Here is a 19,788-nt window from a genome sequence, read left to right as displayed (position 1 = left end):
GTAGCTCAGCTCCAAACTTGTCAAAGCATTCCAATGAAAACAAGGAGGATTCTGGGGCAAGAGTGCCAGGTGACATCTACAAGTACAAAGTTACCAACCCCATCACCACAACCTTGAACTCTGAAAGTGTCGTTGGGACATCTAGCAAGACTAAGGCGTTATCGGCGGAGGCTTCTGTCATACCCTAATTTTATCCGAGCATTTTAAATCGGATCGAGCATGATTGAAGGTCAAATTTGAAGATGTTCGTGCATAAATTTCAAATTAGTTCAAGTGGTATTGGTGGTGGGAGCTTTGAGAAATTCTAGGCATGAATGATACATTTTGTTTAATTAAGCTTTGGTTGGGTGGCCATGCGTTCATTTTAGGAATTTAAAACTTAAATTAAAAATGTCCAATCCATCCATTACGATCCATTTTTTTACCAAATCAAACCATCAAATACAATCCACATTCATTACACAATTCAAGTCAATAACCCATCTATCGCCTATGACCCACAACCTATGTGGCCTAATTTACCCAAGTAATTTAGGTTTGCAAGAAACCCTAGCCAAGGCCCATTTGCTCCTTCGCCGACATAAAAAAAAAACATTCACGCACGGTTATCATCTTCATGTGAGAAGCCCAAAACAGTTGTCCCCAACGGTTCATCATTCACATCAGCAGCAGAGCCCCTCGTGTGAGCCAATGGTACCCTCTCCTTGATTATTCTCTACAAAATTATTTTTTAAAAGGACTCTGACTTTGACAGAGCCTCACCTCCATTATACGGATGAGTGATGGCAGGGAGAACCTCCCGTGAGTATGCACAAAGAGAAAAAGAGCGGGAATCAGAAACAAAAAAAAACAAAAAGGGGGATTATAATTTTATCTAAACCCCAAAACCAGATTATAAAGATCTCTTCCCATTTTCAAATAGATCTTCCTTTCAATTTCAAGTGGTTTTGTACATGTGGGGGAAGCTATTCGAAAACAAATAAAAGAAAGGAAGGAGTGACAGGGGAAACGTGCTACCTATTTCCTCATTGTCAAGAGATGAAAACTCAACAAAGAGAATGAAACAAAGATTTATATGACAGTGGAGCTTGCAATACTAAAATGACATCATGCATGCATATTTAGGCATTTACAAAAATATGAACATACATATTCATTCTTTTATCAAGTCTGAAATGTTTGACAGGAATTAAAAAAAGCCAACAAAGACTTCATTTCACGACTTCATGCAAAAGAAAAGGATTTCAACAAAGATTTAGTCCATATTTTCACCATTGAAAGAAGTGGATATCATCAAAGAATTAATGATCATTGGGCCATTACCTTCGAGTACTTTAAATAAATATCAATGACATATGATAATCTTTTACATGTTTAAAATTCTTCAAAGACAAGATAAACCAATAATCTCTAATGGAAATGTTCATAATAAGAAGAACACATCTACTGAGGGAGAAGAAGTTCATAACGAGAAGAACAAGTTCAACCTTGGTTCATCTATCACAGAAATAGGTGGATCAACATTTTCAATAGAAGAGTTCATAATGGAAAGAACCCATCCGATGAAGGGGAAGAAGTTCATAATGAGAAGAACTTGTTCAACCTTGATTTGTCCATCACAGAAGGAGGTGAATCAACATTTCCAATGTAAGGGTTCATAATAAGAAGAACTCATTCGATGAGGGAGAAGAAATTCATAATGAGAAGAAATTATTTAACCTTTGCTCATCTATCAAATAAGGAGTTGGATTAACATTATCATTTTGTTCAGTTCCATCACAGAAGGAGTTGGATCATCATCATCTTACTCGATATATTTCCTTTTGAAACTCAAACTTCAATATCATTTCACTAAAGATTTTATCTCACTTGAGATTGTTTTTCAAAAAAACAGACTTAATCTCACTTGAGATTATTTTCTGAAAATATATTTTATCTCACTTGAGATTGTTTTTCTTAAAACATACTTTATCTCACTTGAGATTGTTTTTCTTAAAACATATTTTATCTTACTTGAGTTGCTTTTCTTAAAATAGATTTTATCTCATTTGAAAGTGTTTCTCTTGAAATGATTTTTTTCCTAACTCAGCGCAATTGTTTAGAGTTTTCCTTAAAATAATTTGCCTCTAAAAATATCATTTTCAATCTCACATGAACAACATTGTTTCTAAAATAATAAACATAAATAAAACCTTAGATGTGCTAATTAAGGGTAATTATATCTTTTCCAAGTCCATCATTTATGAGATTAGGGCAAATCAAGCAAGAAGATTTTCTTATGATGGTGAGCAAATCATTTTATCAAAAGTGGGACAAACCAAATGAGAAGACTTTTAGACATACATAGAGGCAAGTTATTCGAATGAAAGACAAGGTAGTGAATTAATAGAAGATCAAGGAAGAACGTTGGAGCCATATGACTTGCAATTAGATTTGGCAAAATTAGGTAATTATTCTTCTTTGCTTCATTATTGTTTTCACAACCACAAGAAAAATGGAGACTAAGATGATATCAGTGGAGGTCATACCCTAATTTTGTCCGAGCATTTTAAATCGGATCGAATGTTATTGAAGGTCAATTTTGAAGATGTTCATGCATAAATTTCAAATTATTTCAAGTGGTATTGGCGGTGGAAGCTTTGAGAAATTCTAGCCAGGAATGATACATTTTGTTTAATTGGGCTTAAGTTTTGTGATCATGTGTTTGTTCTGGAAATTTAAACCCAAATTAAAAATGTCCAATACAGTCCATTACGATCCATTTTTTACTAAATCAAATCATCCAATAAAATCAAATTAACCAAATATTCAAGTGACCACTTAGACTTTATCTACAAAATGTAACCATTACACCTGTCGTAACCGGTTTTCGCCCGGGCACGAAATTTTTTCTTTATCGGGAAAAGTGATGTAAATAAATGATTTTTTTAAATGTTTAAGGAGTCGCCATCAGCCTTTGGGTCAAGTAGGTCGAATACCTAAAAATTATCTTTTAAAAGAGTTTTTAAGAAAACATCAGTTAAAAGATAAATTGGTCTGCGTTTTAACCAAAAATTCGTTCTTTTTAATAAGAAAAAGGGATTCGTGGTCGATTACGTTTGGGGAAGGATTAGCACCCCCACCACGCCCAAAATTGGTACTCATTAATTATAAATTGTCTCTATTATTGGAAATTTAAAAATTCAAAAATATATTTAATTTATAATCTTGTTATTTTACATTTATTAATATAATTCAAAGAAAATCTATTAATTTATATATATATAAATTTATAAATATTTATTTACTTTAGAAATATCAGAAAAGGACTTCTAGGTTCTTTAAGATAGCCCATTTCTTAATATTAAAAAATAAATAAATATTAATAAAACATTTCTATTAAAATAAATTAATATATATAATTTATATAAAAAATAGGATATTTATTTATTTAAAAATATCAAAAAAGGACTTCTAGGTGCTTTAAGATAGCCCTTTTCTTAGATATTAGAAATAATAAACATTATTATTTAAACAAATATATATATATATATATATATATATATATATATATATATATATATATATATATATATATATATATATATATATAAAACTAAGATAAAAAATAATAATGAAATAATAATTAATGAAATAATCAAAATATAAAAGTAATAATAAAATAATATTGAAAATAAATAATGATTAAAATAAAAGAAATTAAAAATATAGTATTAAAATGTAGAATATTTAAATTTGGTATTCTACTTCAAAATATCATAAGATCTAGAGGCCTATAGTGTAATTTAGACTTAATAATATTAATCGTTGATAAAAAAATAAATATTAATTAAATTATGAGGGATTAAATAAGGTATTTAACCTAAAATATACAAACCATATATATAAACATATATATAAACAATGATTAAATTATAAAAATATAAAAATTAATGGACATTATTCGAAATACCATAAAGCCTAAATATTATCAGTGTAATTTAACCTATATAATTATACAGGATTAAAATTAAATTTGATTAAAATTAAAAGGATTAATCATGGTATTTTACCTTAAGCATTTAAACATACAGGTAATGACTAAAATAGAACAAAATAAAATTTGAAGATAATATTAATATGTTCATAAATTGATTTCAGTGGCTAAAATGGAAGTTTATAAACTTCAGGTGACCGCGTGTGTAGTTTAACTATTTTGAAATTACAGCCAGACCCCTCATCAAAACGACGCTGTTTTGATGAGGGTATAAATACCCTAAAACCGGCCCTTTAGGCCAAAATTCTTTCATTTCTCAATTTTCACAATTTTCATTCTCTCTCTTTCAGAAAGAGAGCTCTTTCAGAAAGAGAGAAAAATTTCTCTCTAACAACCTCCGCCCGGAGGGAGCCCAGGGTCCGGCCGGCAGCCGTCTGCCGTCGCCGACCACCACCACCGGCCACCGTGAATGGTGGCCGGAAATTACAAAATAATCCTAAATCAAAGCTATATTTACCCTAAAGCCCAATTTAAGGTTGTTTTAATCTAAATGCTTACCAAACGTCGTAGATCTGGTATAGTTTCCTTCGATGTTTTGGTTCTCCGGTGGCTTGTGGAGGCTACTCGGTGGTAAGTTTCTTCTCTGTTTCTTATCTCTTTATTTTCTGTTTGCTGTTATGGGTTTATTTTTGCTGCTGTTGGTATTGTTTGGTTGGCTATCGATCTTCCTCCTCTCTGTTTTTTGCTCTCTGTGTCTCTCTGTGGTTATTATCTTCTCTCAGGTTTTCTGCTCTCTGTCTTCTTTTTTTTATTTTGCAGGTGTGGTGGCTAAGCCACCACCGAGGCTTTCGTCGGACCGGTCCCTTAGGAAGCTTTCGGTGAGTCACCATAACTATGGTGGTGACTCACCATAGTTAACAACGTGGACGATCAGAGTCGTGGTAGCAGAGCTTTTAGAGGCTTCGGCGGCGAGGTGGCGTGGCACTGGAGTGTCGGCAGCTGGACGTTGGACCACCTGGCAGAGGCGGCGGCTGGCCTTCTGGAAGCATCAGAGGCGGCTGGAGCTAGGGTTAGAAAACTCTAGCTAAAATGTTTAAACCCTAATTGGGTTTTAGGTCTGTTGGGCCTTCCAGGTTGGGCCTGGAACTGTAATCAGGCCCCAATTTTTGGCCTTGTATATTTGTTTTAATAATATATATATATATATATATATATATATATATATATATATAATAATTAATAATAATATTATATAATAATAATAATAATAATAATAAACTGGAAAAAAATATTGTCTACAGCTGCCCCTCTTTGCTCATTCTTATGTTAACAAGAATATAGCAAAGACGAAAAAGGACAATAATTTTTTCATTTGGCTTCTTTTTGAGTAGGATGGAAATGTTGAAAATATTCTGCCCAGAGGTCTTATGAATGACCTTGAGGTCTTATCATCTTGCACTGTAGGTCTTACAGATGACCCGGAGGTTTTAAGATCAAGAAACCTTTGAAAACCAGTTTCTTAAAATCTTGTTTGAAAACATCCTGCACTGTAGGTCTTACGGATGACCCGAAGGTTTTGAAAACATCAAGCATTGAAGGGCTTACAGATGACCCGAAGGTTTTTGAAAACATCATGCACTGAAGGGCTTACAGATGACCCGAAGGTTTTGAAAACATCAAGCACTGAAGGGCTTACATATGACCCGAAGGTTTTGAAAACATCAAGCACTGAAGGGCTTACAGATGACCCGAAGGTTTTGAAAACATCATGCACTGAAGGGCTTACAGATGACCCGAAGGTTTTGATAACATCATGCACTGAAGGGCTTACAGATGACCCGAAGGTTTTCGAAAACATCATGCACTGAAGGGTTTACAGATGACCCGAAGGTTTTGAAAACATCATGCACTGAAGGGCTTACAGATGACCTGAAGGTTTTTAAAACATCATGCACTGAAGGGCATACAGATGACCCGAAGGTTTTTAAAACATCATGCACTGAAGGGCTTACAGATGACCCGAAGGTTTTTGAAAACATCATGCACTGAAGGGCTTACAGATGACCCGAAGGTTTTGAAAACATCATGCACTGAAGGGTTTACAGATGTGGGAAATAGTTTACTAAGTAAGAAACTATGAAAATTTTTTTTACTATTCAACAATTTCATTTTTAGAAAAGATTAAATGGGAAATTTTGAAAATCGTTTTCTCATTGAAATAACTTGTTGATTGGGTAACATGTCCCAAGATAATGCTCATTCTTGTGGATTGTGTCCATCTATTTTTCAGATGTTTGCGTGATTCCTGCATTTGCGGTTTAGAATACTTTCTTCTTGTAAGGTATTTTTCATCATGAATCTTCTTGTTCATACGAAGATATGTAAAACTTCATGTTTGAATGCACTCAGATGTATCAATGTAATGCATTATCTATTGTGTAAATGATGTTCTTATGAATGCATGAATGTTGATGCAATCTTTATTTGACTTCAAAGTGGCGAACTCGGTCTTCCTTCACTTTATCATTTATTTCCAGGGTTACCTTCGGATATCAGTGTAGCAACCTATGCCATAAAGCTGAAATACCATCTGATTAATCTTGTATATTTGTGCCTTCTTCCTTTGCATTAAAGTCTCAGAATAAATGTTTCATTTATGGAAATCTTGCCGTAATCAGAACTATGATCTTGATGCCCCATTTTGTCTGGATAAAACCGACTTTTTTTTCTGGACTTGTGTAGAAATCCAATAAAGCTTTCATCTTTGAAAAGAGAATCTATTATCTTTAAAGAGATAGGCTATCATCTTTGAAGAAAGATTCTATCATCTTTGAAAAGTGTAGATGTAGATATGTCATACTCAGCAGGGATTAATTAGGAGAGCAATGTCTGTTCTGATTTGACTCTTTCAACACATTATAAGGAGGATGTATCCTGATTCCTTTCATGTCTCCACATCCAATTGGATCTCGAACAAGGCAACTTGTCATTCAACTTTAGTTGGCTCCACTAGTTTCTTGTTGTAAAACATTTGACAACACGTTCATCATTTCTTGTGATTTCTGCACAGATGTTTTGTAAGCATTTAACAATACATTTGTCATTTCCTGTGGCTTTTACTCAAATTTCTCAATCAAATGAAGCTCTTTGCATAGTGTTCAAAGCTTTTGTATGATGTCATAAGACCACTTGAGAACAAAACTCAGTGGGGATACAAGTGAGATATTGGTATGGCCAAAACGTTGGTTAAATTCACGATATATGCTAGTGCCGAGTTGAATAAGAGATACCAACTGATCTTGATATCATCTCGAGCAAGGGCAAGTGTGATATCGATCACGTTTTCTTCCAAAATGAGCATTGTAGAAAGTAGAAACACTTCAACTATAGGATCCATGTACAGAAGGAGGTTTATGGAATTCTTGCTGCTGGGGATGAAACATACAGGATAAACCAAATAGATGAAAACTCAGTTCACTCTCGCTGGTAATGATAACCCTAGTAACAACGGGAATAAGAATAACATAAGCTGAGTCTCTTTATTTGTTCAATATCATCAAGTAAACAAACACTGATATGAAAAACAGCTTCGTGATCTCAACAGCATGATTGAAACTAACTGTCAAGAATCTCAAAGAAATATTTCCAGTCATCACCGACACACAAAATACAAAATTTCAAAGCCGAGATTTTGAGAAACTGAACCCTGGATCAAATGGTTTGCCTGGGGACCATCCTTATTCATGCAACCGTGATGTAGCTTAACAAAGAACATGATGTCGTGTGATACATGATTTAAGAAGATTGAGTATTTGAAACCATTCTTGCTGAGTAGATATTTGTTCAACAATATGATCCTGATGTAACTGTCTGATGAACGAAACAATAATGTATAGTAAGCTCTACTATCACTGTTTCACCATTTTCATTCTTCATTCCTTTATATCTTATTGAAAATATTTGCTCATGTCAAATGATCTTTAACATATGACGATGTGGGCCTTCAGCATGCCCCAACATTGGCTAATACAAACGTTCAAAATGTGTCAACATTCTTGATTCTGATTGAAATGGGCTTTCAGCATGCCCCAACATTTGCTAATACAAACGTTCAAAATGTGCCAATATTCCAATTGATTGAAATGGGCTTGCAGTATGCCCCAACATTTGTTGACGTAAACATTCAAAATGCATCAATGTTCGTGATTATGATTGAAATAGGTTTTCAGCATACCCCAATATTTGCTTCTTGTTGATGTGAGCTTTCAAAATGCCCAAATATTCATACTGACGTGGGCCCTCAGAATGCCCCACATGAATCATTTCTGTCTGAAATGGGCTTTCGATATGCCCCAACATTTGCTAATACAAACGTTCAAAATACATTAATATTCCTGATTCTGATTTGAAAGGGGCTTTCAGTATGCCCCAGTATTTGCTTCTTATTAATCTGAGCCTTCAAAATGCCCCATATGGATCTGTCTGAAGTAACCTTCAAAATGTCCCAACATTCTATTTCTGGTTGAAATGAGCCTCCAAGAATGCCCAAAATGCCCCACTATTCTATTTCTGTTTGAAATGGGTTTTTAAGATGCCCCGCATGAATCTTTCTGAATTGGACCTTTAGAATGCCCCCAACCTTCTAAACTGTAAGGCTTACTTCCAATGCTTGTTTGATTTCAATATCGTGATCCCCACGAGGTTCAATTTTGACAATGTACTGTTGTGGGTACTTGTAGCTTTATTCGTGCCTCAAATCTGTTTATCTTGAATACTTTCATTTTGATGTCACTAAACAGTAGTTGTTAAGTAACTTGAGGAATTCTCTTCATGTTGTCACAAACTTAAGAATCAATTATTCAGACGGAAATGTCTGAGATGTGTGCCTCTTTTGAATGAGGTGCCCATTGGATCTAGAGGGATCTAGTCGGGCAGAGTGGTATAAATTGTTTGGTAATTCATTCCAGGTCGACACAGTGAACCTTGTTTTCAATGAAGGCTATTTCTGGAACATGCTTTTCCATGCAACATGTTGGTTATGATAACTACTCATCTGATTATGAAACGATCTTTCAGGATGATTTCACAGATATTGATAGTTCTTCTGATACTGAGGAAATTCTGAATTCTGATTCTGATGAGGAGAATAAACTGTTATACTTGAAAATGGGGTACTCAGAGGATAAAACTTCAATAGCCATGGAGATATGTGATCCGAATTCATCAATTGCAGAGTTGACAGATTTTATATGTGCTGCTCAAATGGCTAAGGCTACTGACGCACTTCTTCCAGTAGAAGATAGGAAATCATTATGTAATAACCCCAATTACAAGAAAATACGAAACTCGGGCTATGATCTTTGGAAAAGGAAAGATCAGATGAAGCTTGAAAAGAAGCTTCTTAATGAAGACGATCATGTTCATCTTTCAAATCTAATGATTGGTTTTGGGGTTCCTACCGAACCAGATCAGATAACTCAAAGAACACTTTCAAAAGATGCTATTGGGCCTCCTTATTTCTACTATAAGAACGTGGCACTTGCTCCAGTTGGTGTTTGTACCGAAATGTCATGGTACTTGTACGATGTAGAGCCAAAATTTGTAGATTCGAAGTATTGTTGTGTTGTTGCACGGAAAAGAGCTATATTCATAATCTGCTAATTGAGAATAAATTTACTCTTATTCCGCTTCCTCTATGCACCATACATGATGCTTTTCCAAAAAATGATAGCCTTCCTGGGATCCAAGAACAAAGTTGAATTGTTTACAAACATGTATAGGTAGTGTCAAATCGACAGAAAGGATCCGTAAGGCTCTTGAAGCTTATGACGATGAGCCTTCTTCGAGTGTCCAGAAATATGTTCTTGATGAGTGCCGAAAATGAAATCTAGTATGGGTTGGAAGGAATAAAGTTGTTCCACTTGAACCTGATGAGGTGGAAATGCTTCTAGGTTTCCCTAAACCATACATGAGGAGGAGGATCTGCTAAAGACAGGTTCCCCGGTGGTATCAATGTCCTGTTTCTTTTTTCTGGGATCAGTGATGCAGAGGTTGCCTTCTACTATCTTTCCATACCTTTGAAATGTGCAAGAACTGAATGATGATCGGTTGGAGCAATTAATGAGTAGATTTGACGGACTCGACCTTGTTGTCGGTGGCATCCAGTGTAACAACCTTTCCGGAAGAAATAAACATCATCAGGATGAACTAGAAGATTTTTGTTAGTGCATTTTCTTGCAATGACTGCTACAGTGATTGTCTCTTCTGCTGCTTCAAGATAGACATATTCATATCCCACTATTCCCGAACCATGGAAAGGTTTAGTTGATAACAAAACTGGTTATCTTTACTTTTAGAATCCGGTAACCACTGGTATTCCATATGAAAAGTCTACAAATGTAGAATCTGTTCCAATGTCTTATTCTATGTCTATAAGTTCTCAGTTTTAGGTTCAACAATCTTCTGAAAGACATAATGAATATAATCCTAACAAAGAAAGTGATCGGCATGGAAGAAGTAGCAATGATGTATCAAGACTTGAGTCATTATCATGGTATAACCAGAGTGTAGGTGGTGACTTGTTCATTCCCATAATACATCTTAATGGGACTTATAGCTCTGTGATGTAATCTTCTAGAGAACAAGGATTGATTGCTGGGGAAAATAATTTGTCTAGTGATGCTTATCGCCCTCAACATGAGATAAGTGATAATCTTTCTTGATGAATTGCTAATAATGTCACAAGAAAGCGTCATGAGTTCAATTCCCCAAACTTTCGAGCTTCTCAGACCACTTGATTTCAAGAATGCTTTATCATTTTGGTCTGACTTATTCTTTCTACATTAGATGTAGAATAGGCAACAATCTGCTTTAAGGATTTTCCTCATTTGAGACTGTCTTGTTTGAAAAATATTTTTCCTCCTTTCTTTATCGAAGAATGAAAGAATTTTGTAAAATGTTGCCTATCACAGGTTCACAATAGAATCAAATCATAAACATGAATTCAAAAAATATCAAAAGAATTAACAACTCTTTAAAATTTAAAAATTATAGCTCTTTGACAAGTATCAAAATTTGGGTTGGTTTCAGGATGCTTTCTTATTTTCTATGGTTACATCTATTTAAGATGTCACTCATCTCTCGCTCTTTGTGAACCTTGTCACATGCCTCACTTTGAGAACTTGGTATTTTAACCGGATGCGTACAAAATAACGTAACTAGGATTGCAAATTACTAGACCTTCTAGAGTCCTTCCATTTCAATTCTCTGGAATCTTTCATTTAGACTCGTCTAATAAAAGTAGTGCGAAAATATCGGTCTAAAAATGAAATTTATGAGTGCTTGTGTGAAGTTGACTATAACAGGTGTTTCGTAACTCCCATAGTCTATTTGTTAACACATTTGCCATTTTGGCTAGCTGAATTCAGCTTTATTGTATATAATAATATAATCACCTTTATCAGGTTAATTGAAACTTATCTATAAAGCCGGGGCGATTAACCAATTGCTCTAGAGGGACAGTTTTATTGCATAAAATAGGTTAGCTGAATATTATCCATAAAGCCGAGGCGATTAACCATTTGCTTTAGGGGGACAACTTAAGCTTTATTGTATGTAATAATATAGCATAGGTATCCAAATCCAATTTCTTAAGCTTGTTAAGAAGAACCTGTTATAGTCTATGTGTTTTGGTGGAATTCAGAAAATCTCTTTGTTAGAGTTCAATTTCCAAGCAACTGACTTAAACTAGATTTACCTATTTGTAAAAATTGTGTTTATCATCGAATGTCATCAATAGAAAAAATATTCTAATCGGTTTTGTAATGTAATACATCAACGATGCCCCATGTTGTACGCTCCTATATATAAATACCAAGCCTTTTTATAATTTCTTTCAATGGGAGTAGGCTATCTCATATTTGTAATAGGATAGTGTTTGGGTGTATTTCTTCTGAGGTAAGGTCAATGGTCCTTGTTTTTCTGGTTTTCAATCCTGATACTCTGTCAAAGATTATAACTCTAATCATGAAGAGCTTTTTAATCCAGTCAATATTCAAAGAACTGCAAGATTGCAAAATTGACTTAATGCTCATAACCTTAATAAGCAACACAAATTTATTTATTGCACAAAAAGCGGAGAAAGAAACAAAAAAACAAGTTCAAACAAGATGCTGAAAATAGAAAGGTATTACAGTGGTAGATAACACTTCCACTTGTTTATGCATCATTACTCCTCTAATGTTGGGGTGTAATCGGCCCAGGATTTTCATCCTTATTTGCTCCCCATTTCTTGATCATTTCTTGTGTCAAGACCCCCTTGTCAACAAGCATCTCTATTTCTTTTAACATTGACCAACAACTCCATGTTGAAAGCCCTTTCACCCCCAAGTGAAAATTACAGAAGCTATTTTGATCATAGTAATGGGTAAAAGGGTTTGTTGGTACTTTCATTGGTTTTGGTGTAATGTATCGACCTTTAACCAAATGAGGGTATAAGTCTCAAATGGAAGTTTGGAATACTTCCAAAGTTTTTCTTGATCGCATGACTTTCTTTGGTCGATCTGAACAAATACTTGCTCTTTTACTTTTGCAACCATGGGGACTCTGGATACGACACTCATTTACATTATCAGCTTTTGCTTTCTGACCCGTCAGACTCTTGGATGTGACTTTTGAGTTTCCTTCATTGACTATATTTTCAATTAATTCTCCACTTATCACAAGATTCTCGAATTCCTTCGTCGGATTTGCCTGCATTAACTCGAAGAAAGGAGCGGGAAGGGAATCACGAAACATATGTGATATCTCTTTTTCTAACATGGGAGGTTGAACTTGTGCTGCTACTCCTCTCCATCTTAAGGCATATTCTTGAAACCTTTCATTAGCTTTCTTCTTTACTCCTTGAAGATTCATACGTGTTGGAGTTAAGCCTTTAACATACCTATATTGTTCCAAAAATGCATCAGCTAAATCAACCCATCTCTTGATATGATCTTGGGTCAACTGATTATACCATACTACTGCTGAGCCAATGAGGCTATTATGGAAGGAGTGAATTAACAGATCATCAGAACTTAAATATCCTTCCATTTTTCTGCAAAACATTCTGAGGTGGATTAGGGGACAACTAGCGCCGTTGTATTTCTCAAAATCTGGCATTTTAAATTCATGGGGAATAACCAAGTGTGGAACCAAGCTGAGCTCTCTTGCTTCTAATTCTTTGTGGGAGGCATTAACACTTTTCATATTTCTGATTGCTTCATCCATCTTCTTGAATCTTTCCTCATACTGTGAATAATTAACGAGGCTATTCCTTGGGTTCGAGTGGGATGCCCCAGGGTACTTTATCATTCTCGACTCTTAAATCTGACAACATGGTTCTCTTTATCAGTTATTATCTCTTCTTTATCATATGTCATCCCCTGAATAATTTGATTTGATCCATCTGGTACTGAATCTGATGTTTCTTTCCTTATATCCTGAGGTAACCCTGTCAATTGTTCTGGCCACTGATCTTGTAGTCCCTCATAAGATTGCTCCATTGTTTTCATGATGATGGTACAATAATATGAACGAATGATCTCAATTTTACTGTTACAAAACCTTTCATGAATTATTTACATGTTTTTATAATTAATGTATATAACAATACTTAAATAATAAATGTAATGTAAAAGCAAAAATGTATAAATGTAAATATAAGAATGCAAACTGTGCAATGTAAAAGCATACATAAAAGTATGAATACAAAATGAAAATGCAAAGATGTGAAATACAAATACATGTATGAAAAGGTGTTACTCAAGAGTGATCATCTTAGAATAGATTTCATTGAACACAAAAGTTTACGTGAATTAAACAAAACTTTTACATGTAGGGGATGGCTTTTACTCCTAATTTCTCTATTTCCCTTAAAAGCCATTTTTATTTCCACTCATGTTCAGTTGTGGAGTTATCAATCTGCCTTAACTCTCTCATGAAACCAGCTAAGTCCACCAGCTTATGAGCCACATTGTTTGCTTGAGCAGAGGCTTCCTTCATGTTATTGTCTTTTTTCTTCATCTTTTGCATTAACTCTCGAAGTTGTAAACAATATTGTTCATTTTTTCTTGTGAGAGAATCTTTATGTTCAAGAAGTTCTCATACAAGATCTCCATAATCATCTAAACATTTCTTCAATGTCTTGTTCTTGTCTATATTGGCTTTTAATTTAGTATCAATCTCATGTTGATGGATCTGATATGATGCTTCCATATTGGTCATAGCATTATTCAACCTTTGATTGTCGACTTGATATATTTTCTCGATTCAATGACAGTTGTATTGAGTCTTTCTTCTGCAACTCGTAAATCATGAGAAAACTTCTTGGCTCATCCTTCATTTATGTCGCAATTCTTTTTCAGTTTGGTGACCCCTGTTATCCACTCTTCTGGGGTGTTTCCTATGCCAGCATTTTAAAAGGCTTGACTGACCTTCTGGAAATCTTCCTGTATGGTTTCCATTTTGGTGCTCAATTTATCGTTTTCAATCTTCAAATGACGTATTTGAGCCTCAAACCTCAGCAAATCTTCTTCTTTTTGGGCGCCCCTACTGATACTCTTACATTTGAAGACTTTTGGTATTAATCTAGCAGGACCTTCGGTTACCAAACTAGGTCAATCATCTACCATAAATTATAAGGTTCCATGATCCAAAAGACTTTGGACTCGACGTTTGAAGGCACGACAATTCTCAATAGTATGTCCTTGAGCTCCAACATGATATTCACAATAAACGTTGATGTCATACCAATTCGGATATGGAGGTTGGAATGGTTTTATGTAGTACGGAGCCACTTCTCGTGGTTTAAATAGTTTCTCATATAATTCTTTATATGATATAGGGATAGCATCAAAATGAGAACTGTCTTTCGTCTTGGATTGAACTTGAGTTTTAGACCTCGGGAGCAGACTAAACTTCGACGATTTCAAATTGCATGATTTCTTCTCATCTCTGGGAATTTTTACAGTTGTCACCATTTCCTGGGTATATCCAGACGATTTGTGAATATGAATGATGACTGTCCGTAATTTCTCCAATTGGTTAAGATCCAAAGTTTCATGCATATCTGAGATTGCAGGATTATGTTCATTGACCTTTATTTGTGCAGGAATCTCTTTTCCTTTGGCCAAAACAAATATTCTTCCCATCATCTTGGATATTTGCTCTCTTATTTCTCGTATCTCCTTTTGCTCTTCAATGGGCATACGATCTTTGGGTGCATAGCTCTCATCTATCCTCGGAGTTCCCTCATGATGCCATTCCTTAGCCGTGTCATATTTTGTTTGATCATAAAACTTTTTTTTCCATTTATGAAGTCTTTCCAATTTGATGAACAGTCTTTCAAGTCAACACCTTTTGGTTATGCCATGATCATGCAATACAGACAAAAGAATATAAACAAATTAGAGCAATGTAACATGCATGGAAAAAATAAGAAAAAAATAGAATATGTAGTACCAACTAATGGAATGAAAAAGATTCTATCTATCAAGGTATAAATCCTAACCTCATGTTTTCTAGTTTCATGCGTTGTTTGGAAAAATTAACCTAACTGCATGATTTCTAGTTCGCATGCATTTATTCAGAGAGAAAAATAATAAATTAAATAAATTAAAAGCTAGAGCTTATTTCTCCTTTGTGTACACCTACGGACAGAGGTTCAGTATTGTCTTAGATCAGTAGGGTTTTGGTTCTAAGAGTAAAGGTACTCGAACTGTCCTTGTTGATGCCCCCTTGGGCTACCAACCCTCAATCCTATTCCATCACAGACTTAAGCGGACCGAGTTCAATTCGAGGGGACACATTTCTTTATGCCTGACACGGAGAATAAATTCTCACGAAGACATAGAGCATATGAACCCCGAAAGCTACTTGCTAGGTCTGACACGGAGAATAAATTCTCACAAAGACGTCGCTTTCACTCCCACTTAAAAGGGATAAATCTCAGTTATAGAGATTATGTTTATGCAATGCAAGTGTTGTGTGTGAGGAGAAATATACAGATTTCTAACAAACAATTAAATAAAAATGAAATTTAACACCTTTAAATAAAATAAAAACAATCATAAAGAAGAATATATAAAATATTACAAAAATAATAAGTATATGTATAAAAAATTTGAAAGGAAAGAATTATAAATTAAATATATGATTTTTTAATTTCTAATTAATGGAGACAATTTATAATTAATTTCAAAGCTTGACTTTCCCCAGCGGAGTCGCCAAGCTGTCGTAACCGGTTTTCGCTCGGGCACGAAATTTTTACTTGGCGGGAAAAGTGATGTAAATAAATAAATTTTTTTTAAATGTTTAAGGAGTCGCCATCGGCCTTTTAGGTCAGGTAGGTCGAATACCTAAAAATTATCTTTTAAAAGAGTTTTTAAGAAAACATCAATTAAAAGATAAATTGGTATGCGTTTTAACCAAAAATTTGTTCTTTTTAATAATAAAAAGTGATTCGTGGTAGATTACGTTTGGGGAAGGATTAGCACCCCCACCACGCCCAAAATTGGTACTCATTAATTATAAATTGTCTCTATTATTGGAAATTTAAAAATTTAAAAATATATTTAATTTATAATCTTGTTATTTTACATTTATTAATATAATTCAAAGAAAATCTATTAATTTATATATATATAAATTTATAAAATATTTATTTACTTTAGAAATATCAGAAAAGGACTTCTAGGTGCTTTAAGACAGTTCATTTCTTAATATTAAAAAATAAATAAATATTAATAAAACATTTCTATTAAAATAAATTAATATATATAATTTATATAAAAATAGGATATTTATTTATTTAAGAATATCAAAAAAAGACTTCTAGGTGCTTTAAGACAGCCCTTTTCTTATATATTAGAAATAAATAAACATTATTATTTAAACAAATATATATATATATATATATATATATATATATATATATATATATATATATATATTTATAAAACTAAGATAAAAAATAATAAAAATAATAATTAATGCAATAATCAAAATATAAAAGTAATAATAAAATAATATTGCAAATAAATAATGATTAAAATAAAAGAAATTAAAAATATAGTATTAAAATGTAGAATATTTAAATTTGGTATTCTACATCAAAATATCATAAGATCTAGGGGCCTATAGTGTAATTTAGACTTAATAATATTAATCGGTGATAAAAAATAAATATTAATTAAATTATGAGGGACTAAATAAGGTATTTAACCTAAAATATATAAACATATATATAAACATATATATAAACAGTGATTAAATTATAAAAATATAAAAATTAAGGGACATTATTCAAAATACCATAAAGCCTAAATATTATCAGTGTAATTTAACCTATATAATTATACAGGATTAAATTAAATTTGTTTAAAATTAAAAGGATTAATCATGGTATTTTACCTTAAGCATATAAACATACAGGTAAGGACTAAAATAGAATAAAATAAAATTCGAATATAATATTAATATGTTCATAAATTGATTTCAGTGGCTAAAATGGAAGTTTATAAACTTCAGGTGACCGCGCGTGTAATTTAACTATTTTGAAATTACAGCTAGACCCCTCATCAAAACGACGCCGTTTTGATGAGGGTATAAATACCCTAAAATTGGCTCTTTAGGCCAAAATTCTTTCATTTCTCAATTTTCATTCTCTCTCTTTCAGAAAGAGAGAAAAATTTCTCTCTAACAACCTCCGCCCGGAGGGAGCCCAGGGTCCGGCCGGCAGCCGTCTGCCGTCGCCGACCACCACCGCCGGCCACCGTGAATAGTGGCCAGAAATTACAAAATAATCCCAAATGAAAGCTCTATTTACCCTAAAGCCCGATTTAAGGTTGTTTTAACCTAAATGCTTACCAAACGTCGTAGATCTGGTATAGTTTCCTTCGACGATTTGGTTCTCCGGTGGCTCGTGGAGGCTACTCGATGGTAAGTTTCTTCTCTCTTTCTTTTCTGTTTGCTATTATGGGTTTATTTTTGCTGTTGTTGGTATTGTTTGGTTGGCTATCGGTCTTCCTCCCCTCTGTTTTTTGCTCTCTGTGTCTCTCTGTGGTTACTGTCTTCTCTCGGGTTTTCTGCTCTCTGTCTTCTTTTTTTATTTTACAGGTGTGGTGGCTTTTATAGCCACCACCGAGGCTTTCGTCGGACCGGTCCCTTAGGAAGCTTTCGGTGGCAACAACGTGGACGATCAGAGTCGTGGCAGCAAAGCTTCTAGAGGCTTCGGCGGCGAGGTGGCATGGCACTGGAGCGTCGACAGCTGGACGTTGGACCACCTGGCAGAGGCGGCGGCTGGCCTTTTGAAAGCATCAGAGGCGACTGGAGCTAAGGTTAGAAAACCCTAGTTGAAACGTGTAAACCCTAATTAGGTTTTAGGTCTATTAGGCCTTCCAGGTTGGGCCTGAAACTGTAATCAGGCCCCGATTTTGGGCCTTGTATATTTTGTTTAATAATATATATATATATAATAATAATATTTATAATAATAATAATAATAATAATAAACTGAAAAAAATTATTTTCTACAACACCATTACACAATTCAAGTCAATAGCCCATCTATCGCCTATGACCCACACCCTATGTGGCCTAATGAACCCAAGTAATTTAGGTTTGCAAGAAACCCTAGCCAAGGTACCTTTGCCCCCGCCACCACCGGTAATAAAAACCATTCACGCACAGTTATCATCTTTATGTGAGAATCCCAAAACAGTAGTCCCCAACGGTTCATCATTCACATCAGCAGCAGAGCCCCTCGTGTGAGCTAATGGTACCCTCTCCTTGATTATTCGCTACAAAATTATATTTTACAAAAAGGACTCTGACTTTGACAGAGCCTCACCTCCATTATACGGATGAGTGATGGCAGGGAGAACCTCCTGTGAGTATGCACGAAGAGAAAAAGAGAGGGGGAATCAGAAACAAAAAGGGGGGATTGTAATTTTTTTATCCTTTGTAATCGGGTTATATAAACCCCCAAAACCAGATTGCAAAGATCTCTCCTCATTTTTTAAAAGAAGCAATAGAAAAAGTAACAGCAATTTTTTAAGGTATTTTCCATCTTCCTTTTGATTTTCAGTGGTTTTGTGCGTGTGGGGGCAGCTATTTGAAACAAAAATAAAAGAAATAAAGGAGAGGGGAAACGTTAACTGAGTCGTTGGAGTCTCCTCATCGGAGATCCTCGCTGGACTTGAGTCGCGTCAGCAAGGAGAATATTAGGGGTTCGTCGGAGCAAAGGGAAGCCAAAGGTTGGGTCTCGGTTTAGGGGTGTCTAGGTCTTATTTATACGTTTTTGGCTCTGATTCGGATTTAGGTATATATCGAGGGATTAAGGTTATTTTGTGTGAGTTTTGATTTTACCGACCGCCGTGGATGGTGGCCAGAAGTTTAATTCGTCGCCAGTGAACAACGGCGGCCATGGCAGTTTTGGGTTTGCCAGCTTCGGCCAAGGAAAGAACAGAGTAGGTAAGTTTGAGAAAAAGCATAAAAGGGAAGATGTGTAGGTCGGGTAGGGTTTCAATTATTGAAAAAGAGAGAGGGAAAAGTTAGGTTTTATAGTTAAATCTTTTGGGTTAATTGTCTTTAGATTCTCATAGTTTTAACGTGAATTTACATTATGGTCACAAGATCCTTTTTTCTTATTTTTAACTTAAAATAAATGTCCTAATCGAGATATTTTTCCATTTATGTGTGATTAGTTGTTAGAATTTTAGAAAAAGGGAAATCAGGCATGCAGTTCTCTATTATTTTAAAGGAAATCAATTTAG

The 19,788-nt window shown here is 34.5% G+C and overlaps 1 long non-coding RNA gene across 1 annotated transcript; it reads right to left on the bottom strand.

The window, feature by feature from the left end:
- Positions 1 to 18,512: 18,512 nt before the first annotated feature.
- On the bottom strand, positions 18,513 to 19,530 carry LOC120183001. Its single transcript, XR_005521899.1, has 2 exons — positions 19,172 to 19,530; positions 18,513 to 18,900 (listed from the first exon to the last, which is right to left on the bottom strand). It is a non-coding gene; the product is annotated as an uncharacterized LOC120183001 (long non-coding RNA).
- Between the last annotated feature and the right edge of the window lie 258 nt (positions 19,531 to 19,788).

This window comes from Hibiscus syriacus, unplaced genomic scaffold (assembly GCF_006381635.1).
Source record: "Hibiscus syriacus cultivar Baekdansim isolate YM2019G1 unplaced genomic scaffold, ASM638163v2 tig00112738_pilon, whole genome shotgun sequence".
NCBI lineage: Eukaryota > Viridiplantae > Streptophyta > Magnoliopsida > Malvales > Malvaceae > Hibiscus > Hibiscus syriacus.
The sequence above is the reverse complement of the archived record's forward strand: the minus strand, read 5'-3'. Positions and strand labels throughout refer to the sequence as shown.